Source organism: Gopherus evgoodei, chromosome 17, assembly GCF_007399415.2.
Source record: "Gopherus evgoodei ecotype Sinaloan lineage chromosome 17, rGopEvg1_v1.p, whole genome shotgun sequence".
NCBI lineage: Eukaryota > Metazoa > Chordata > Testudines > Testudinidae > Gopherus > Gopherus evgoodei.
The window spans coordinates 14,611,179-14,634,822 of record NC_044338.1 but is presented as its reverse complement, the minus strand read 5'-3'; the positions used below and the strand labels follow the sequence as shown (position 1 = coordinate 14,634,822).

The 23,644-nt window shown below is 42.3% G+C and overlaps 1 protein-coding gene across 5 annotated transcripts in view; it reads left to right on the top strand.

Moving 5' to 3' along the window:
* Positions 1 to 23,644, top strand: part of AUTS2 (activator of transcription and developmental regulator AUTS2) — a 952,757-nt gene that overhangs the window by 234,317 nt on the left and 694,796 nt on the right. The gene's annotated exons all lie outside the window — the stretch shown is intronic.

Genomic DNA, 23,644 nt, shown 5'->3' with positions numbered 1-23,644 from the left:
CCCTATCTTCCCTGAAATGTGGCACCCAGAACTGGATACAATACTCCAGTGGAGGCCTAATCGGCCAGAGTAGAGCAGAACATTACTTCTCATGTCTCGCTTACAACACTTCTGCTGAAACATTGCTTGTGATGCACTGTGACCCCCAGATCCCTTTCCACAGTACTTCTTCCTCCACACAGTCATTACCCATTTTGTATGTGTGCAACTGATTGTTCTTTCCTAAGTGGAGTACTTTGCATTTGTCCATATTGAATTTCATCTTATTTACTGCAGACCATTTCTCCAGTTTGTCCAGATCATTTTGAATTACAATCCTATCCTCCAAAGCACTTGCAACCCCTTCCAGTTTGGTATCATCCACAAACTTTAAGTGTACTCTATGCCATTATCTAATCATTGATAAAGTTACTGAACAGAATTGGACCCAGAACTGATCACCGCAGCACTCTACTTGATGCACCCTTCCAGCTTCATGTGCACACTGCTGTTCTTTAGCTTAGAAGGATGAAAAGCAGCTCAAGATGACTGAAGCAGAGAACTCTTGATTAGCTCATTCTTTTGCATTTTGAAAACATCAAACCACTATTTTCAACTTCTGCAATCATTTTAAAAACTTAAATTGAAAAACTAAACAATAAAGCTTGTCAAGAAGGGTGCATGTAGGACGCTGATGGATTCTATAGAAGAGGCTTGTATCTGTCTGAAAACCAAATCTGCCCCACGTTTTGTTTGCCAGACTAATAATCAAACTCACTTACAACTTAAACCCACAAAAACTGAAATGAATATTGCATGGAGGAAATGACCTACTGTTTTACTTGTCAGTCTAGAACATTGGTTTTTCAATGTCCGGTTTCCTCTTATGTCTACATGTGTTTTAAAGAAGGAAAAAAGCATGAACATTACCTGTGTCAATAGAGTACTAGGAGCCAACTGCTGGCCATAATATATTGCATAAGACACAGTGACAAATGCTTAATCATACTGTAGTCTTCAGTTAAGGCATCCATCTATTTGCTAAATAGATGTGATTTCAGTGACACTTGAGCACTGCTCTTTCCAGGGAATATCTTCGCTATTACTGACACATCTATTATCTTGACCATTAAATTAATATAACACAGAGCCCGCGGCAACACCTTCTGACAGAGGTGAGATCATGATGCCACCTTCCCATCCCACAATCAGTGTGGTTCAGTGTGGAGCCTGTACTTGGCTGTTAAAGATATTTTCAATTATTCCATATTGTTCTGAACATATTCCATGAGTCAGGGTGGACATTTTTACTGCTTTGCTGGGTACTGTATGTAAATATGTAAACTGAGCGTGCTGGGTACACATTTGTCAGTAGCTACAGGAATTACATTCCAGTGTCTGTGCCTTTTTCATGAAGTTAGCATGGTGATGGATGCTGTAGAAGAGCCTGAATAGAAAATGTTGTATTTTTAAAAAAAAAAAAAAAAACAAGAACAAAAAACCCTTTGAGATAGATTCTGGACTACGCTGTGGCTAATTGGTGCTTCACAAAGCAGCCCTAAACCTGGCAAACCTAACCATACAAGAACCATTTCAGTGTATGGGGCACTGCCTGACCTCAATCCCCGCTGCGTGGGGCTGAGTGGCAGCCTGGACCCTGCTATGCTGGGTTGGTCAGCAGCCCCAATCCTGACCTTGGACTCTATTGTGCCGACTGAGAACCACTGGTAATGGGGAATCCTCTGGCATCTCACAATCAGCGAGAGAGGCTCCCACAGCACCTCCACTACTCTGTGATTGGCCTTAGAATTGTGGCCAGGGCATTGGGAGGCATCACTATGACATTGTTGGTTCCTGTTGATCCTCAGCTATCAGTGTAAGTTATGCCATATGGTCTGACATCATTTATGCCAGGAAAGTTGCCAGGCACATAGCAGGGTCAAGACTGAGAGAAGATAAGTGGTTTGAAGCCACCTTTCCCCCACTTCTCATCTCTTCCGTATTGCCCTTTGCATTGCATGGCCATACGCAAGGGTCTGAGAGGAAGGATGGCCTTGTGGTTAAGGCAGTGGACTGGGTGAGAGATCTGGGGTCAGTTCCTGTCTCTGAGACAGGTTCCTTGTGTGACTAAGGGCACCTCTTTAATTTTGCTGTATCTTGGCTCTTCATCTATTAAAAACATTAGCTTCCTTTCTTGCATTTTGTCCATTTAGATGGTAAACTTTTCAAGGCAGGGATGATCTTACTGTACATATGTACAGTGGCTAGTGCAAGTAGGACCTTAGTCTTGGTTGGGGGCCTCTAGGTGCTACTAGAATTTTTTTTTTTAAACCATTAGTAGTTGGGACCATGTGCTTTAGCTGTATACCCTTAAGAGTATCTCTTCAGTCTAGAGGAACCAGGTCTCCTGTGCAGCCCACATTGTAAAGATGGAATGTTGCCCCTTGGCTAATGGCTTGGGATTTCATGGCTATTGGTCAGAGAGAGACCTAGATAAAAATGTGTTTAACGTCTCTTAAATGTGGACAAGTAATTAAGCACAGGAGCAAATTTCATGGCATTGGTCCACTACTCAGAATGACTCTCCTCCAGTTCCTGTAAGCTATACTCTTATGGTTCAACACCAGGACAATTGTTAACGGTCTGCTCCAGGTTGGGCTCTGTATGTAACAGAAATGTGGACTGATTAACTTTAAGCCACGTTGTCTGCTCAGCATTTAAATTTCCTGTGCTCCTGCTTTCTTACAAGGTAGACTACCTTTTGTGGTACAGCAGCATGGGACACAGGAACCAGCCATCAAGCACTGATGGCTGGGTCACACCTGTGGTTAAAACTCAGGACTCAGACTTCTGAAATGAAGCTTAGAGCCTGCACTTACAAGCCCACAACCATGTTTCAGCAGTTCATTTTGTGTGCCACAACCGGTCCTGTCATGGGAGTTGTCTCATTGACTTCAATGGGGATGCCTCATGAATAAGTGCTCCAGGAATGGGCCCTAGGTTTCTGAGTTCATTGCGAGGTGGAAGTGCTGAAGGAACTACCAACTTGTTAACTGACCTGTCTAATGATTAATCTGTGACTTCCAAAGACCTCTGTGATTTCAGCCCTGGTGGCTGGGAGCTCCGAGCGCCATGGCAGCAGGGGTACTCTGCAGGCGGGGTGGAGTGGGGGGGACCCTGGCACTGGAGCTCTGAGCCACTGCACAGCTGCTCAGCCCCTTCCCATTTTATCGTGGATATTTTTAATAAGTCAGGGACAGGTCATGGGCTTCTGTGAATTTTTATTTATTGCCTGTGACCTTGCTGTGATTTTTACTAAAAATGGCCATGGCCAAATTTTAGCCTTAATGATGAGCAACGTCATTTTTTGTGTCGGCATTATGGTTGCCGGTTGTCATGTGAACTCAAGCCTGTTTTTAGATAGGAGATGGGTTCCATCCTTCCCTTCCACGGTCTTGGTTCTCTGTTGGAAGATAAGATATAACATCTCACATCATATGCAGTTTGCGCTTCCTCTTCTATGTTGACATCAACAGATCAGAACACGTAAAGGCAAATCCCTCTCCCTGTGGCCTAGGTGGACTGAATCAAGGCTCATTCTTAACCGATGGCGCAGATGGAGACTGGGTGAGTGACAAGCAAGCCAGGATGGCAGTGTGCTGAAACAGAGATAAATTGGGGTCCCGTTGAAGATTGTCAGGACAGCAGGGAGTTGCCAGACTTCGACATTTTGCTCAGCTTTCACATACAGCTCCTAACCTGAGCCTTGCCCTCCTGACAAAACAGCTGCCATTTTGGATTAGTCAGAGTCGGTGGAGCAGTGTGATTGCCAATGCCATCTGTGTGATGTAGATACAGCGTGAATGTTCTCCAAAACAGAAAGACAAAATAATAAAAACAGGCTCTGTCATAATGCTGCAGGATCCTGTAGGGACGACTTCTGCCCTTTCTCTCTCTCTCACTGTCTTGGAGCTCATGTAACAAAGTGCTTTACTACCATGTTCAGGCATTCAGCAAGCGATTTCATTGTATGGTGATACTGATGTGAAATTTAACAGCCCTTGTGTTTGATTATGGTTTCTATGACAGTAGAAGCCACGTTCTTCATTTAGCTCTTTCGGTCCATTTATTAGATATTATGAAGATTTTCCTTTTCCCAATAGGACTGGTAGTAATCTCTGCAGTGGAAACCTATCAGGAAGCAGTTGAATCTAGTTTGCGATGATTTGTTTATTTGGGGAAGCATATGTTGGGATAATTTCAGGGCACCTGTTCCTTGATATCCACAAGTTAAAGGATAATGAGGGTATGGTAGTGCTGAAGCAGCAGTTTTTTCAAAAGCAATGAAAGCAACATTGGCCTAGTCAGTACTTATTGGTAAATTAGTGTTTCCAAATACTTCCGTTTGCTTTCTTTTGCAGGGCATGAAGAAATAATATTTTACCTAAAGTACCTGGGATTGTATTAAACAGGCTCAACTACTTCACAAAATGCAATCTGGTAGAGACCAGCTAAGCCCCTCTAAATCAGTAACATTGCAATCCAGGGCAACCAGTGCTTTTGTTTGTTTGTGGATTGTTTTGTAAAGTTTACTACTTATTGGATTATGATGTTTTTCTTTGCATGTTGAGTATTTTCTGGGGTTTATTGAGCTTTGCTGGTAGTGGAGAATCTGAGCTGCTGCCCATCAGAAACATGTGAAGATAAAAACGGAGCAAACCAAATCTTCCTTTATCCCATATTCCCCTGCTGCTTACATTTTTCAGATGAACAGAGCGGTCCTTCTGAGTGAAGGATTCATGCTAGAGAACAGCTGTACACAGATTAACGTTCTAGGGACTCTAGTGCAGCGAGTCCTCAGTGAACTTTGTAAGGTCTTTGGGCAGGTATTGTCTGTCACAAATAGCTCCTTACAGTACCCAGCACAGTAGAGCTTCAGTGTGGCTGAAGCCTTTAGATGACAACTGTAACACAGATAATGTTAACGGGAACAGCCTTGCCGCTGCAACAGAGGACTGAGGGGACACAGAGCACCAAGTAGTATTTTGTCTGGAGTGGGGGCTATCTATGCTTTCTGTAATTCCAGGCATCTCTTCAGTCACATCTTTTTCTGAGGCACCGAGATCATGAGATTTGGTGCTTTAAAAATGTAACATTACAATTCGTAAAACTCCTCACGCAAAATGAAGCATTACATCCAATTATCAGTTGCCAGAGAGTTATTTTTGTTTTGATTGATTTTGTGACAAGCAATGTCTATTGTCTCAAGCTTGGACTTTGGGGATATCCATCTGAGGAGCTAAAGCCTCTGGGCTGGCTTCCTTGCTGCTTGAACTTGACTAGTGATTCTTGTTGTAGGAGATCTTCAGCTGAACTGGAATGGGGTGGTGCTTTAGGATAGCAGAAATGTGAGAAGCTGTCAATTTACCACGGCTAAAATTTGAACTGCTGATTTTTTTTGTCATTTTTTTCTGCTGCTGATGGTCAACAGTTTCTGGTCCTCAAAACAAAATTGACAATGTCATAGTGCAAATGGCAATTACTCCTCTGTGTGACTGTCTGTGATGACAAACCCAGGACGCAGTTAGGTTTGAGAAATTGAAGGTTTCCTGTTCTGCCTCTTTGCTCTATTCTTGTAAACAACCCTGGGGTTGAACTATAGAATCCTCCTAGGAGAGCAGATCAGCATCCTTTTTTGCATTTCACAAGAGCAGAGCAAACAGATGGATCAGAGGGACTGTGTACTCAAGCCACAGAAGGCAGTTTTTCATTTCAGGTTTTTCACAGGATTTTTTTTATAGCCAAAGGCAAGCTTGGATGATTGTACTGCAAATGATAACTAGATGAACCTTCAGAAATTCTGAAACAAAGGTCTGAGCTAATCTACCAGCTTCGAAGTTTAAATCATAGGTTCTAAACTCAAGACTCCAGTGCCATCCGTCCTTCATTGTAAAGATGGCTACAAGCAACAACAACAAAAATTAGCCTCTGAATTCAGATTTGGAATTTTCCTCTAAAGTTTGCTGAGTTTCTTGTTTCAAACCCACTTTAAGTTCTTAGACCAGGAGCACCATAAGACATTTATGTTTTAGGCCCTGGGAGTGGATTTTGAGTGGAGAGAGAAGTTAGTTTGCCTCTGTTACTACCTAATTAAGGAATGGCCTAAATGGGTGCTTAAATTCAGTCGTTTTTTATTTTGATGGGAGGACAGTCGTTGGGATTGAGCGTATTCAGGATGTGCGTGACACTAAGCATGAGTTGTGTTGCATTGAGGATGTACATTGGCGAAACCAGACGGTCTCTGTGCAAAAGAATAAATGGGCAGAAATCAGACGTCAAGAATTATAACATTCAGAAAACAGTCAGAGCACACGTCAACCTCCCTGGACACTCAATAACAGTGGCAATTCTTCAACAAACAAAAAACCTTCAAAAACAGACTCCAGCAAAAAACTGCAGAACTGGAATTAATTTGCAAACTGGACACCATCAAATTAGGCCTGAACAAAGACTGGGAGTGTATGGGTCATTACAAGAAGTAAAAACTAATTTCCCCATGCTAATTTTCCCATACTGTAGCTCACACCTTCTTGTCAACTGTTTGAAATGGGCCACCCTGATTACCACTACAAAAGTGTTCTTCCTCCTGTTGATAATAGCCCACTTTAATTGAATTGTGTTGTTAGAATTGGTAAGGCAACCCCCGTGTGTGTGTGTGTGTGTGTGTGTGTGTGTGTGTATATATTTTCCACTCCATGCATCTGATGAAGTAGGTTCTAGCCCACAAAAGCTTATGCCCAAATAAATTTGTCTCTAAGGTGCCACAAGGACTCCTCGGTTTTTTTTAAAGAAAAAGATTCAGAATAAGCTTTCCTTTCTCTACACTAAAGGTTTCAATGGGACAAACAAAATAAATGTAGAGATTTATTTGGCTTTGTTTTATTGAGCTTGATACTTAGTCTGTGTGGAACTTTAAAAGTGTATGTCCTATATTCTATAAGAGTTATAAAACCCTAAAAATGGGTCTGTAGTCCTATTGTACAGCAGTAAGCTACATCCACTTTGCCCCTTCAGGTGCTACTGACAAGGACGCTAAATGCTTTTTCACCTCTTAATGGAGGAAGAAATAATGGTTTTGGAAGCAATGTTAAATGCTTTCAGCAAATCTTTGCAGCTTATGTTTTCACATTAGTCATTTTCTCAAGTCAGACATCCCTGCTGCCTGTTAAGTAAACACAGAAAGCATAGATTATGAGTTAAGAGTATCGACAGCATTTCAAGTGCTATCAGAGAACATTTAATTCAGTTTAATTTTGTGATAAATCTCATGTTTAGTCCTCTGGTTGCTTCATAGTCATGTCTGTATTGATCTTTTCGGAATGACTGCGTGCAATTTAATAAACTTTGCCATTAATCCAGGGTTTCTAAAGGGAGAGATTGATCCTAGTATCAAGTCTGATAGAACCAATAAGTACCTGAGCATCATATAAAAACCATTTGCCTGAATATAAAGGCAAGAGTGCAGTGAACATGCTGCTTATTAGGGAGGGAGTTTGGAATCAGGAAGCCCAGACATGTCAAAGTCTCCTCAAAATTGGCAACTGATCTTGGCTTGTTTGAGTCGCACTGACACCTTCTTTCATGTCTCATTTCTTATGTCAGTCTTTTAGCCCATGAAGGAACCTCCTTCCTTTCCCTTTTTCCAACCATAATTACAGGATCTAATTTATTCCGTCTTATCAGCTCCTGGCATTTGTTTTGTCCAGGTTTCTGAGGTGGGTTTGACTTACAGTAGTACCACGAGCATTGAGTAGATTTCAAATGTGCAGGTTTGGATTTGTGTTCAAACCTACACTCAAATTATACATTGAACATGGGGAATTGAAGGGAAGACTGGATACGGAGGTTAAAAAGTAATTTGCTACCTATGTGGTACATTTTTTTTTCAAATGCCACAACCCTACCTCCAGAAAGAAATCTCATTGACTTTTCATGCAAATAGAGGCTGCAGGGTAATGCATTTAGGCCTCCGCCTTGCAAATATCTATGCACCTACTTAACTTGATGTACGTTAGTAGGTCCTCTGAAGTCAATGGGATTACTTCACTATCGGTCTAATTTTAGGGAGGGATTGGTGGGATATTTCCCCCCCCCACCCAACTTTCAGCCAGAAGGAGCAACACTAGTGCTCTCCAAAGCCTCAGTTTTAAGACTGGTGTGGAGGGGTTGGGAGAGGTGGGAGGATGGTTGAGTTCCCAGAACCACAAACGCTGCTCTATGCAATCCCTCATCCCCCTGCTGAGAGCCGCCTGACCTCGGGAAAGAGCTCTACTCAGCCAGCTGCCTGCCCAAAGACTGAGCCGTGTTGTGGAGTGGGATAAGAGGCCCTTATATGAGGGAGGAGAAACCCACCAGGTGAGTCAAGGGAGGTATGCACAGCCACTGGTGAGGGAGGGAGACGATGGGTGGGGGAGCCCATAACTTGGTGGCGGGGAGAGGCATGGAGAGACACTGCCTGTCATGGGAGACACAAGGAGCCCCTTCTGGCATGGAAGGGGATAGAGACCAGTGGAGGGCAGATGGAGGGAGCCCCCTTCCCCCTAGCATGAAGAGGAGGGGAGACTCGGGTAGCTCCCTGACATGAAGGAGGGAGTGGAGATGCAGGGGATGAGGAATAGGGATGGAAGAAGGGAGAAGTTGGGAGCCTCTGTTGTGTTTGGTGGGGTGATAGGAAGGATATGGAGCCTGTGGCTGGTAGGTTCCCCTGCGGGACAGATGGGATGAAGGAGTGAGGTGACCTTGGGGAAGGACATTGAAAGGTGTGTGTGTGTGAGAGAGAGAGAGAGAGAGAAGGAAAAAAACAAAGGAGCCTCTGTAAGGATTTAGTTTATTTTAAAACATTCTGATAAAATACACAAATTTTTGGTCAAGCCTTTCTGTTTAACATATACAGCTCAATACATGCCCTTCTCCTCAGCGTTCAGTAGTGTCCATTTGTGGCACAAATCTACATTGTGAGGCAGCTGGTAGGTAAACTGTTCTGTTGCTGGGGGTCAAGTTCCTTTTTATGGGACTCTTTCACCCATAACGTTTGGGTCAGAATTACTCCCTTGCTACTCTGAGGGTGGGTGGTTGGTTGGTTGGTTGGTTGGTTTGTTTAATAAACCCAGCTAGAGTTGGAAGAAGTTTGTTGATTATTGGTAACTGCAGAGCATCCCTAGCCCTAGAACTGAAAGGAATGGTTTGGCACAGGACTGTGGTGCATTAGCTGAGATTGGAAGGGAGGGAAGAGAAGATTCTTATGCCCACATCTTATGTCCAAAATGTGCAAATATGTGTCTACACAGCGGACGAGGCAGTGATGAAACAGGCACACTATATCAAGTGCTAATCAGTGTTGTCGGGTCTTATCCTTTTTAGATGACCATTGCAAACCATGGGATTTGCCAGTGTTCAGCCCCATACAGCAGTAGCTCTCAACCTTTCCAGACTACTGTCCCCTTTCAGGAATCTGATTTTGTCTTGTGTACTCCCAAGTTTCACCGCATTTAAAAACTACCAAATCAGACAAAAAGCACAGCACGCTATTACTGACAAATGGTTTACTTTCTCATTTTACCATGTAACTATCAAATAAATCAATTGGAATATCAATATTGTACTTGCATTTCAGTGTATAGTATGTAGAGCAGTGTAAACAAGTCCTTGTATGAAATTTTAGTTTGTTCTGACTTTGCTAGTGCTTTGTATGTAGCCTGTTGTAAAACTAGCCAGTAGCTAGATGAATTGATGTACCCCCTGGAAGACCTCGGTGTATGTACTCCATGCAGGACCACTGTCATACAGGATCCATCTCTTAATCCCTTCATTTTATGAGCACCAAAATGCCCTTTTCCCTCGAAGAGAACTATAATAATTAATTAAAATACCTAGATCTTTCATCAGTAGATCTCAAAGCACTTAACAAGGGAGGTTTGTATCATTATACTCGTTTTACAGACTAGAAAATGCTGAGTTCCAGTTAACTCTGTTTTTGGTGGTTCCCCAAATAAATATTTCCATCCTTTTGCAAGTATACAGCATAAGTCCCATTCCAAATGGGATTTATTATTTATTATTTATAATAAATAATATTATAGAGGTCCCAATTCTGTTTTCAGTGAAGCATATTAGAATGCTTACAATAACTTCATTGACCAAGGATCAAGTCCACACTTCCTGAGTCTGGTTATGTTTGTACACACACTGTCTTATCTTCTAAGCACTGTGCTTTCGTTTAAAAATATATATATTTTTCATAATTCTTGCTTGCATGTGTGCAGTAGAGTTAAGTTGGTCCAAAAGGGAAAAAAAAAATTGAAGAGGAATATGAGATGACAGGGACTTAAAAGGGAGAGAGGCCAAAATGGAGTGTGTTAACGTTACATCAGCTTCAGATTTTTGACCTGAAGGGAGCTTTGAAAATAATTAAGGTGTCTTTTATTTACATATGTTTAAAATCTTGATTACTGTTCAGCATTATCTGGGCACTTTTGGTTCTGGTGTGAATTCTAACAGCTTGGAGAACTTAATGTAAGGCTTGATCCACGAGCAGCTATCCCAGACGTGTGCAAGTGTCCTTGTCTATCCTGTATACAAGCCTCATTTATGAGTCTGTCCGGGGAACTATATAATTCCATACTGGATGAAATGTCCTCACTGACTCATACAACTCCCTCCTCCCCCCCAACCCCCGTACGTCACTGCAGGTTTTATTTTCTGGGATACATTAAGTAGATTGTACAGCATTTCTATTTCACCCTTTCTCATATTTATAAATTAATTAGTCCTGGTTAATATGTTGGTAACCTTCTAGTGTTATGTTGAACCTCTGTTTTTTAAGGGGTGTCACAGGGTAGCTGGTCTCTGTGGATAGACAGAGCCCAGTTCCCCTGGACTGGAGCCTAAGCCAGCTAATTAAAGAGGGCTGGGCTACACCTGGGCCTATAAAGAGCTGCTAGTAGGTAGCTGGGATCAAAGGACTGAGGCAGGCTGAGCCCTGGGCACAAAGGCCATGCTGGAAGGGAATGAACTCCTGTGGTTTGTCCCTGGAGTGAGGATGGCCTAGGGCTCAGGGGAACAGCCCTGCAGCTGTTGCTGCAAGCGGAATGCAGAGCTGGCTGGGGCTAGGAACCTGCCAGCAGCTGGAGTACCGGGCCCTGAAGCCTGGCAGCCAGGTATTGACTTAAAACTATATTCTGTTGGTTTATTTAACTGTTGTTAAAAAGAATAAACCACCTGGACTGGGACTGGGCATGGCAGTGGATGTTTGGAGATCAGGTACAGCTGTGCCCTCCAATGACCAGGGAAAAGTCTGGCTTTCTGAACATCTTTTCCTAGATGTTTGTATGAAGCTTGAGAGTATAAAGCAGGATGATACTGCAGAGAAGGGGCAGCAGAAGTTTGCAATCTTATCTTTGCTCTAATAAATGCAGCAACCAGGCTCACGCTGTGGATTCCTTTCTGATGAGGAAAAAGGCTCAAATTCATGTCCCTTCTGTTCCAAATCTGTTTCATAGTTAATTTTCCCTATTCAAGTTCACTCCATGTGGCTCCTTGATCCTTCAGTTATGTTGCACTCTTGGAGGGTACTGTGGCAGTCAGGGGTGGCTCCAGGCACCAGCGCTCCAAGCGTGTGCCTGGGGGGGTGGTAAGCCACAGTGGGGGGGTGCTCTGCTGGTCGCCGCTAGGGCGGCAGGCAGGATGCCTTCAGCGGCTTGCCTGCAGAGGATCTGCTGGTCCCGCGGCTTCAGCGGACCCTCCATGCTTGGGGTGGCAAAATGTCTAGAGGCGCTCCTGGTGGCAGTAAACTTAATTTATAAGATTTCCTGACATAGTCCCTTTTTTGTGGGTGTGATATTCCAAGTTTCACATCTAAAATGTTGAAATGGAAAATGTAGACATTTCAACAATTGGGCATGTTGAAACAATTTTTTTGTTTCAAATCCACGTTTGTTTAATTTCAAAATGTTGATTTAAAATTATTTTTTTTTAATGTAGGTTCTCCCTGTAGGAAAACACATTTTCCAATGGGAAGTGTTTTTTCTCTTGAAGCTCTGATTAGAACCCAGACTCATTTATTTGAGGAAGATTTCAGAGGTCTGTGTAAGTCAGCACGCTTCCTACTTCTGCTCAATAGTGGATGGTTTTCAGTGATGAGTCATGTCATCCTGTGCATGGCCTACACGTAAATTCAGATTTATAAATTATTATGGGATCCTATTGGGATGGAAGAAGAGATGTATGAATGAGAGAATTACTGTAACTATGCAACTAATGTGTGGTGGTACAGGGGACTAATTCACTTTTTTCTAGGAGCTGGCTAAGTGTTCCCTTCTCTTTCTGCCTCATCTGTAATGATAACTGAGCAGCAAGAAAGAGTAGTGAAAGCCTATCTATTGATATGAAGACTTAAAGCAGGCACCTCTAGGGACTCTTTTCTCCCCACGCCCTTTTTCTCTTTCATTCTTCAAACAAAGAAAATAAACACTTGGTGAGAATGTGTCTGCGCTGCTCACATAGCGTATCAAGCACATTTATTTAAGACCTAGCACTGTGAAATAAAGATGCTGCCATTGGGAATAAATTTCTTTGCTCCAAGAGCTACAGACTTTGTCAGCAGATTCGGAGGTGCAGATTCTGTAAGATGTGATTTAGGTTCAGTGTTGTTTTACTGAAGACACCCCTGTCACACATGAGCTGTTCAAAATCATCATCCAAATTCTGCCTTGACTTACATCTGTATAGTTACAATGGGCCAGATCTACAGCAGTTGTAAAATACGCCCAGTGTTATAATAAACATGTCATTTTTATAGGGTCTTCCATAAAATAGTTTTGTCCCCAAATGCTTTACAAGGCTAAATAATGCATTTGCAGTGTCGAGGGAGAGAAGTGGCATAAAGAAATAAAAAGAGGAGTTATCAAAGGAGATCTGGAAAGAGTAGAATTCACAAGATGCAGAGAGAATGTGTCTTCCAGACAGCGGAGAAGGCATACTTGGGAGAGATGGTGAGGCCAGTTCCAGGTATTCGTGTTGGTGATTGAGTTTGAAATGGTTTAAACTAGTGAAAAGGTGGGGAGTGACAGGTTTAGGTGGGATAAGCGTACTCCACCTTTTGGGTCTGCAATAAAGGGGCAGTTGCAACAGTATCACAAACATCTCTAAGGATGTTTGCGTGAGCTCACTCTCCCCTTGCTCCCAATATACAGGCAGGTTGAGGCACCACGTTTGTCTTTTACTTCCACAGGCAATCTGGCCTATGCACCTTTTCTCTCCACAGAACTGAGTGGTTCCAAATAAACACCCTCTTGGCTGTGTGGTTGGAGTTGGGGCCAAGGGAGAGAGGACGAAAGAGATTGAGAACAGCATCAGGCTGAGAATGTTTGTAAAAGGATTTAAGGAGTGAGCCGAGATGAAGTGCTTTAATATCCATCCTTCTTTCCTTCAAATAAAACATCAGTGACATGCTAGCTTGTCAGCCTTGATTTCACCAAGTACATCTGACATGACGTCTTGCATCACCTCTTCAGATTTCAGATGTAGGTTTATATGGGATGGAGCTTGCAGAGCTAAGTGAATGCTGCAAAAAATTATACATGAATATCCATATGGTTTTTAAAACTAAGCTGCTTCAGCTGTCTCGGTACCCCTTTTGCATTTGCTTTCTGCAAAAGGTGGTGTGATTAATTTCTGCTGTCAAAGTTTGTGTAAAAGTGAATCTTAATCTATTGTACTTGGATACATGCAGAAACTGCATTCTAAATATACTTTTCTATGAAGTTACACCAGATACCTGATTATAGCCCTGGTTCAGCAAAGCACTTAAAAAGCATTGTATTAAGTCCCCTTGACATTAGCACGTTTAGCTTAATTGGGTCATAAATGTGAGATTCTTGTCCAGACAAGGAACAGAAACAATATCAGGTGGCCTATGTAACTAATCACGAATAAGCAACCCAGATGTGATTTTTGAAAAGCAAGCCATAACGTAAATGAAGGTTGTTGAAACATGTCTCAGATGAATTCAAACACTGAGTGCATTTGAGAGTCACGATCCAGTTTCATGGATGTTGGACAGTGGAAAGAGGTGAAGTGTGTTGAAATAAATGTTACACATTATATGTTTAGGTCTAGTGCCCTAATAAACACCTTGTAAACATCATTAGCACACCACGAAATGTGTAGTTTATGCAAGGAGTCTCGGAGGCAGGGACTGGTTAGGTATGAAGATTAGGACTCGGTTGAAGAGCTGGGAGTGAGATTCCCAGCATTCTCAGCTGCAACTGAAGTGAATGTGAGCAGTGTTTGAACATATAAAGAGCTGTATAATGCAAAGTCATCTTTGAAAACAAAAAATCAGGCATCTCAAATAGGGCACCCAAAATTAGTGGTTACGTTTGACCTTAATGTCTTAGTGCCACAGTTCTTCATCTGTAGTTTTGGGAAGAATATTCCCACATCTCACAAGTGTGTTGTGTAAATAAATTTAATATTTGTGAATTGTAATATTCGTATACTATTGTGAAAAATGCTATGGACGAGCCCATGAGGTAACTAGTAATTCTGTCTTTAAAGCTGTTTTTGAATAGTGTGCAAATTAAGGCATGAGGCCACACACTGAACAGTGAGAAGAAATCAAAATATTCAATTGCTGCTCCTTAACTGAACACCATCCTTTCTGTGCACTGTGTGTGAGGGTGAGGGGAGGGGATAGTATGTGATCATGTAATTAAAGACTCATCATGCATACACACAACGGGCTGAATTAATGTTGCACAAGGAACCTTAATTCTGGCATCTCCTGATTCTTAAATGTTTGACTTTGAGACCTTAATGTTCTTCTACTATAGTTTTTTTGTGTGTGTAATTTATATCAGCGGCACCCAAAAAGGAACTGCTTGTATATCAATGATATTGTTAACTACTGATTTTTGTATTAAAAATCAAAGCAATCTCATTGCCGCAGACTCTTTTTATGAACCATATCTCAAACCGACAGCAAAGTGCTCTTTTTGTTGTTTCTGCCTTTATTTGTAATCATCACAGGTCCTGCACACTGGTACAGCTTTTCATCTGCAGTTTGCTGCACAACCTCATTTGCACAGCACTGAACTACTTTGTTGTGAGATTCAAGGGAGATGCAGGAGAGATTGGATGATGATCTTACAAAACACAAAGCAAACAAAGAAGACCAAGATCAAACCTTTCTGCAGAGAGATCTAGTATATTGAGGAAATTGCTCGGGTTAGTGGATCTGTTAGCCAATTTGTGTGGTTGACCTCATGGCGCTCTCCTCCAATCCTCAGTGTCCTAAAAATCAGATAATTTCCAAAGTTTGAGATCCTTTCTTTTTTGTAGTACACTTCTTATTTACCTACCCCCATGCTGTGTTGCTTCCTTAAATGTTTCCAAAAGCTTGGTTTCAGCATAATCCAGCTATAGCTACCTTTAGCTGTTCTATCCGAAGGAAAAATGAATGACTATTAAAAACATCTTATGCAACTTTCAAATTTTGAAAGATTTCAGGGAGCAGTGAGTGCATCATTTTCAGGCTTCCAAATCTTGCTGATGTTGCCAAAACTATAGTGGTAAATTAGTAAGCTGAACTAAGAGCATTACTGAAGGCCTAGGACATTGACCATCAATCAAGTCAGAGAACTCTTCCAAAACTCGACGGTGTGAGTTGATCAAGACTGCCAAAGTACGATAGGAACTTTGGTAGTCATCCGACTCGAATTATTTCTTGTAATGCAGTTTGTGCAGCAGTTTGCTAGTGTGTCAGTTGTTTGGCTAACTTACTAGATAGAGAGATTCTGTGCATGCTACTAACTAAACTTCAGGATTTCCAGCTCTTAGCTGTGTAGTCTAGACATCTTAATTTCTTGTAAAAAGCCACTACACCCTTCTGACGAAGTGGGTGTTCACCCACGAAAGCTTATGCTCCGATACATCTGTTAGTCTATAAGGTGCCACAGGACACTGTCGCTTTTTACAGATCCAGACTAACACGGCTAGCCCTGTGACACTTAATTTCTTGGTAACTAAACTCTGAATATCCAGTTTGCTGTGTTTTGAAACAAACACATCCCTCCCGAAAAACAGATACTTCCCCTTCCTCCTCCTCCTCCTCACACTTATTTCAGTCCTGCACACTCCTCCCTTTGCAACTCCCATTGGCCTCAATGAAAATAGAGGGTGCTTAGCATCTCCAAAGACAAGGTCCATAAAGCATAGACAAAGCTGACAGCTGCTTCCAGCTTTGTATTTTGTAACACGTAAAACCAGATTTTGTAAATGGCATAAAAAGAACGCCTCCCTCTTTCTTCACTGGGGTCCATGACAGACACCGAACTCGGTCTTCTCAAGGCCTATTTATAAGACCTTTTAGATGCTGTTTCCTTTGAAATCCAAGCATTCCTTTTGCGATTGATATTCTGAATAGTATGCACAACTCTTTTTTGACTCTGAGAAGTCTTGGTATAATTGTTGCTCTGGGATGCTGGCATGTGGGCTGTGGGTACTTTAAGGGAGAGGTACTACCTGCACTCCACTGCTGTCTGGTGCTCAGATATTGGAGGGTATTTTGAGTGAAGTAAAGTTTTCACAATGGATGTGTTGGGTTATCTTAATTTCTGGACGTTCTCTGATTATCAGTAAAATGAGGTTACAGAGCTCAGGTCGCTTTGTAACAGGTGGTTTTTACATTTTTGGGTGTGGTTTTTTTTAAAAAAAAAATGGAACATTTAATTTGAAGTTGCATGGCTTTGTAACACTTGAGGTTTCTTTATTTTAACAAAACTACACTCTTCTCTTCAGGGTTTTATGGCAAGTATGGTGTGTATAGTTTCAAGCTTAACTCCAGTTTAACTGTATTCCAAACTGTAAAAGTTTGGATGTGCTAGCTCTGAAATATTTTTTTCCAAAAAATTTCCATTGTCTAGGGCATATTCAAAGCAGATTCAGAAACGAAGCCCCTTTCTGGTTCAGAATGAAACTTGAACAAAAAGTAACCCATAAAAACATTTCATGGAGACAGAGGTTTGAACCTGTTTGTAATCTGAACACCTGGAGTTTCAGCCAAGAAACTCGGTCTTGTTCTCTGCTGCATTAGGGCTTCCTTCTGTGGCTTTGGCTTTACCGGGGGAAGAATCCCTCAGCATAAGGTGACAGAGCTGCTATACCAGTTCCTGTATCACACATCCTCTCTTGGTCACTGGCACAGATGGCTGTGGGATAAAGGTTTGGGAGGAAGTAACTAGGGATCCCCTACACCCAGCTGTGTTTTGGCTGCTGGAATAGAAGCTCATGGCTGTGGGCATCAGATACAAACTAGCTTGCTAGGGACTAGGTACCTAGGATTTGTGAGCGCGTTCACCCAACAAAGCTGTGAGAGTGACTGCTAAGCTGCCAGTGAGGCTCTGGTCCATTATGTCTAAGCTTGCACTTAGATACTACAGTGATCAATTCCTTTGAAATAAACGGGGCAAGTTTCACTCCACCCTGGTACTTTGAGAACTCTGTCCTTCAAAGCTCCTACTGTGTAAAACAGTCTCTGTGCATCCATGCTTTTCCTCTGCTCCTTCCTAAACACATAATTTGGTTTGAAATCTTCATATTAATTGGAGTAAGATGATGGCACTGCCACCTGGCAGACATCGGCAGGCTTCCTGCTTGCTAGAGTCACGGCAGGAGACCATTCAGCATATGCAGCTATTTCGTGTTAAGGCACAGGCAAAGGGATTAGTTTGATTAATGTGCCTGATAGAAATAAAACAAATGGATTTTTTTAGATTATACAGTACGCTCATAAACAGTAATACGCATTTGTATTGAATTGCATGTAATTATGTATTTATACATTTAAGGCACCTTTTTGATGAAAGATGCTTCTGAATGATATGACGTACCGGTAGTTGGTTTTAAAATAAGGCTTATACGTTTGTATTCTTTAATACTATAGATGTTTTTGTGTAGGAGGGAGAGGAGTGAGAAACACCAAGATAAGAATGTGTAGTTCATAGGATCAGCTATCCATTTTGAATCAGCTCTTGTGTGTAGCTGTTGAAAACTGCCTGACACAAACTACCAAGTCTCCTTATCTACGTAGGTATGTGTATGGCCCCCATCACCTTAATGACACTTATTATTTGTATTATGACAGTGCCTAGTGGCCATGAGTGAGATTGGGCCATCATTGTGCTTGGCACTGTACGTACATATAGAAAGAGATGGTCCCTACTCTGAAAGGCTGTCAGTCTAAATATAAAAGACAAGCAAAGGGTGGGAAGGGAAACTGAGCCACAGAGAGGGGAAGTTTGACTTGCCCAAGGTCATGCAGCAGGATCGTGGCAAAGCTGGGAATGGAACTTAAGTCTCCTGGCTCCCTGTCCAGTGCCCTATTCAGTGGACCATGCTACTGCTCATCCTTGTGAATTTAATATGGAATCTTTTTCCTTCTCTGGGCTTAGCTGTGCCTGCTCCAGCTCCCTCCTTTCTTGAAGTGAATCAAACTCTGCTTGCTGCAGTGATGCCCCTAGCTCCTCGCCTCCACTCACACTCTGTTACCTGCTTCCAGTTTCAGGCCAGGACAGTGGTCAGCCAGAATGCTTTCTTCTTCTTTTGCTGCTCCAGAAGGAGCCAAGCAGTGGTAAACATAAATGGACAGTGGATGTTTTGACGGAACTCTTCTTGCTGGCTATGCAGTGTGTGTGTGTGTCTGTGTGTCTCTCTCTCTCTCTCTCTCTCTCTCTCTCTCTCTCATATATCCCGTCATCCGTGACTTTGTCTTTTTGTCTGCCTGCCTTTGAAAAGGGACTAGAACGTAGTAAGCAAAGGTGAGCTGCGCCATTCTAGGCTGTCTGCTGATGGTTGAGTCTGGAGGGAGCTGGAAAGCCTGTTGTTCAAATGTTGAGGCCCACTGAGGGGCTGCTCTTTCCATTGAGTGCCAAGCCTATTGTACCTCCCTGCTAAATCAGCCCTCTGCCATCTATTTCCTTTCTCCCCAGCAGCTTTAAAGAGAGGAACAAAGGAATTACCATAGCAGAACACATCCAGTGATGTATGTAATCCATTATTCTGTCAGACAGTGGCCTATTTCAGAGGCTTCCAAGACGGAAGGAAAAAAAATATGTCAAATCTGGCCTTTTCTGGAGTACTGTACCATACAGGGTGGGCATATGGGCACACAGCAGTTTGTCCTGAAGTCTTCCTTGGCGGTGCTGGTGTGGGGGATGAGGCAGGGGGTGTGCTGGGTCTCCGCCAGGGGCGCTGCTGGGGGGAATGGGCTGATGGGACTCCACCTGTTCCACAGGTGGCTTACCTGAAGCAAGGAGCACCCACTGGTGGTCAGGGTGCCGGTGCTGCTCCTGCCCAGTCTGAGCTGGAACCCCCACACTCCTTGGCCTCCACATTCAAATAATGGTGGAGCCGGGGGGAGCTGTGTGCGCACATGGCAACCAGAAACCCCTAACCTGGGTCTGCTGAGCCCCCCCACAGCTATGCTGCCTGCTGTCCTCTCTCACACACCTCCGACACGGGATTATGGGCCCCTTCCCAGGTGTGGGCCTGGTGCCATGGAGCCAGTGGCATCATTGTAAACCCAGTACTCCCCTTGCTATGCCACTTCCTTCACCTGCTGGTCAGTTCTGCAGAAAAAAATTGGACTCATGTCTTAGTTTTCTAGGGGCTAAATCCTGGTGAAATTGAAGGCAGTGGGAAGTTTCACCTTTGACTTCAAAGGGATAAGATTTTGGTCTCAGCACTCTGTTATGAATCCTACCGTGATATAAGGCTGGTGCCTGTTCTGAAGTAACTTGGTTCTGATTTCTTTGTACTGAGCTATCTAAAGTTAATGCAAAGGAAACCCAGCAAACTGGAGGCGAGACCTACTTCATGACTTGTATCTGCGAGCTGCATGCAAGCATTGCTCTTGTCTCTTTTCTAGCAGTGAGCAGAGCATATCACATCTTTTGGGGAATGCAGCAATTATTGCCTGTCTGAGAATTAGGTCATGACTTTGCCCCAAAAACTTAAGGTCTTATGTGTTCACTTGCCTTGGGTGTACACTGAGAGATGCCCTTACAGGTGTATTCCACTCCAAACAATAAACTAACTAGACTCTGCATAGTGATGGCTCTAAACTCAACAGAATTGTTGGCAAACTTAGCTCAGATATGGGGGGTTTGGTTTAAAAGATTTAATCCAGCTGTATCTGGGCTACCCTTCAGAGCAGCTGGGAATTATGGCCCATCCAGCAGCTCTCATTAATGTAATGGGAGTTAGTCACTTCTTGATGGAAGTATTAGACCCTTGAGACATTTTGTAAATTTGGAATTCTGCCACTGTTGCATTTAGATTCTTAGCCACAGAAACATTCCTGCAGAAGCTTTCTCGCTGTTAGGGGAATATTTTTCCCACAAAAGTCTCTCCTCTCTCTCTCTTCCCCTCCCCTTTGGAATTTACTGTGGGTCCCGATAGTGGTTTTAAGGCACAAACACTAAATCCAGTAGCCTAACAAAGTCCCTGAGTACAAGTACAACCTGGTTTGTGTAAGTGCTCCTCATAAACCAGTAGATTTTATGCTGACTTCACAGAATGAAGTGTGATTGTGAGCTCAGATATAGCATAACTTCCTTCATAATGAAGCACCTTTTTGTTTCAGTGCATTACAGCATATGAATTGTAATTCTGGCATGTCCACTTATTGTGAAGGGGGTTTGTGGCAAGTCTGGCTTTACTAAAAGAGTTTGTCAGTGTATTTCAGTACAGTTCAACCACAAATTACTGAGCTCGGTGCTGGAAATACTGGGTGAGATTCTTTACCATGAGTAATGCAGGTCAGACCAGATGGTGAATAGATTTTAAACTCAAAAGGTACCACTACCATCAACTTGGTATAGTACATTGAAGATTGACTTCAGGAGAAGTCAGTGGAATTATGCTGAGGATCTGACCTTAACAATCGGTGAAAAATATCGGCCAAAATATGACATCTTAGGCAAGAGGATGTTATTTTAGTGGGACTGGGGAGACAAGGTAATACTTCTTCCATATTAATAATAATTACCTAACTGCCGTATAACTAGGCTTGGAAGAATTAGATTTTTAGTGGCAGATGTCAATTTCAACGTACACACACCAACTGATAAAAAATCCATCAATGATTGATAGAAATTTACAGATGAGCAAGCAGCATTTTTCTTACTTTGCCTGCAAACTTGTTAGTGTTTGATTTAAAGGTATTGACTTTGTATGTTTTGAAGTATGATGTTGACAATTTGTTTTGTAATGGTTATAACGCTTTAGCTTTCTGAATCTCAACATCTAGTCATTAAATCGTAATTCTGACCCCTCCTTCATTCTCCACCTGTGAACATTTAAATAAATTATTTTGAAGCTTTTAAAAATTTTTAAAGGTTCATATTATTCATCAAAATTATTTCAAAGAAATAAAAATTGAATTCTGCTAAGTTTCTCTCTAATGCTTTTCTTCAGTGGTTCTCAAAGCTCTGTACACAGAGGAGGGATGGGGAGATGAAAGCACAGAGAGGTGAAGTGCCTTGATCGTAAAGCCTTTTTGCAAACATGGTTTAAGGCTGCTAAGTCTCCTCTGAAATGAGTAATAACAAATGGATACAACTGAGGCACAGAGAAGCTAAGGAACTTTGTCAAAAGTGCCTTAAGTGGATGGCAGACCTGGGAATAGAACCTGCGTCCTTGCTCTCAGTCCTCTCTAATGACTGTAAAATGTTCCTTGTTCTTTTCAATATCAAAGCTGAATAGTGACTGCCTCCACTTTAACTAACACTGTTCATGAGTGTAGGTATAGATCCTGTGATGTCTGCATTTAGAGGGAGTTTTCTAACAAAAGCCAAGCGGATGGTGAGATGTATTCTGTTCACTAATGCAGGTCAGGAAAATTTGTCTGGCTTCTTCTGTAATAATTTTGGCAGAGTCTGTGGTATTTTCTTTTTGTTCCGAACCTGCATGTGCCAAGAGGACCAGGGGCACCGGAGAGCTTTCTCGTGCTCTACCTTTCATTCCCAGCTTGTTCCATCAGCATTTGTAATGTTGAAGTTACAATGAACTGAGATCTGAAGGCTCCAGGACCAGAGCACATGGAACCTTGAGCTAGGAAAGCCGGTAGCTTTTCCTCTGGGTGCTCAAGATGCACTCAGCCTGACGTGTTAGCAGAGTATGTTCAGTGCTATGTTGTCTAAATAGACTTGGCAGAATTCAATTTTTATTTTTTTATTTTGACAAATATCTGTTTTTAAGCGTTTATTTTTATCTATTTACATTTTCAAAGCTGTGGATAATTATATCGGATTGCGAGAATGAGAAGGGTCAGACAATAATTATTTAATCACTAGGCATTGAGAGATAAAAAGCTAAAGCTTTAGCAATAAAACACAAATTGTCAACGTCACATGTCAAAACATACAAAATCCTAAAATTACTCTAAGTTCTCAAACATAATTTTTCTTTCTTTCCCTGTCTCTAAATTTAAATTTAGATCATTGTTGGTTTGTGTATGTTGGGTGAATTCAACATTTACTGATAAAAACTAATCCTTCCAAACGTATTTAAAAATGATAGGCGCTTATGTTCTAAATGTTCATAGGCAAACAAATAGTGGTGGGTTTGAGCCACAACATTTGCATCCAAATTTGATTTATTACCAAGCGTTTGTAAGGGTGTCTTCAGCCGAGAGTTGATCATAAGAGCGGCCATACTGGGTCAGATGAAAGGTCCATCAAGCCCAGTATCTTGTCCTCTGACAGTGACCAATGGCAGGTGCCCCAGAGGGAATGAACAGAGATTATCAAGTGATCCATGTCCTGTCACCCAATCCCAGCTTCTGGCAGACGGAAGCTAGGGACACCATTCCTGCAAATGGCAGAGGTCGGGGTCAGTCACAAAGTTTGGACCTAGATGTAAACCTGCCCAAACACTTGTGTGATTGGGTGGGTGGTTCAGGTGGGCCTTATTCAAAGCCCACTGAAGTAATTGCAAAGACCTCCGTTAACGCCAATGGACTTCGGATCAGGACTCTGTTTTGCTTTGGGCCCAAATATAAGTGTGCTGAAAGAAATTTGAAAGTCTAGAGACTGCTTTAAAAAACACGGTGTTTGTTTGTTTAAGCATTATAAGCCCATGTTGACTTAATAAATGTGCAAGCAGTTGATAAATGGGTTGTGTTTGCAAATATTGGTGCTGATGAACTCAAGCCACGAGGCAGGGCTGGATGCGAGTATATATATGTGTGATGAGTGAGTCATGTAACATTTTAATGAGTAATGACACTTGATGTTTCTGACCCCTCAATTCCAGCAGCCTTACAATTGTATTCTACACTTAGAGTTCTTTGAGAGAGAACCCATTAAAGCTGCTTTGCATTTCTGTGGAGATTGAAAGCAGCCTTGCCAAAGTCAATTCAATCAGCCAGCTGGAGATTCACAAAGTATAAAAACTTTCTTGGCAGCACAGAGTCAGTGCAGTTCCTCCTGTGCTGAGCCCCATGCAGCTCCTGATGCAGCTAGGGCTGGGGGATTTAGCTGATGCACTTGGTCATTCCTGCCTGGCAGAACTCTTTAGGGCAGGCCATTGTAGCTGGTATCATTTA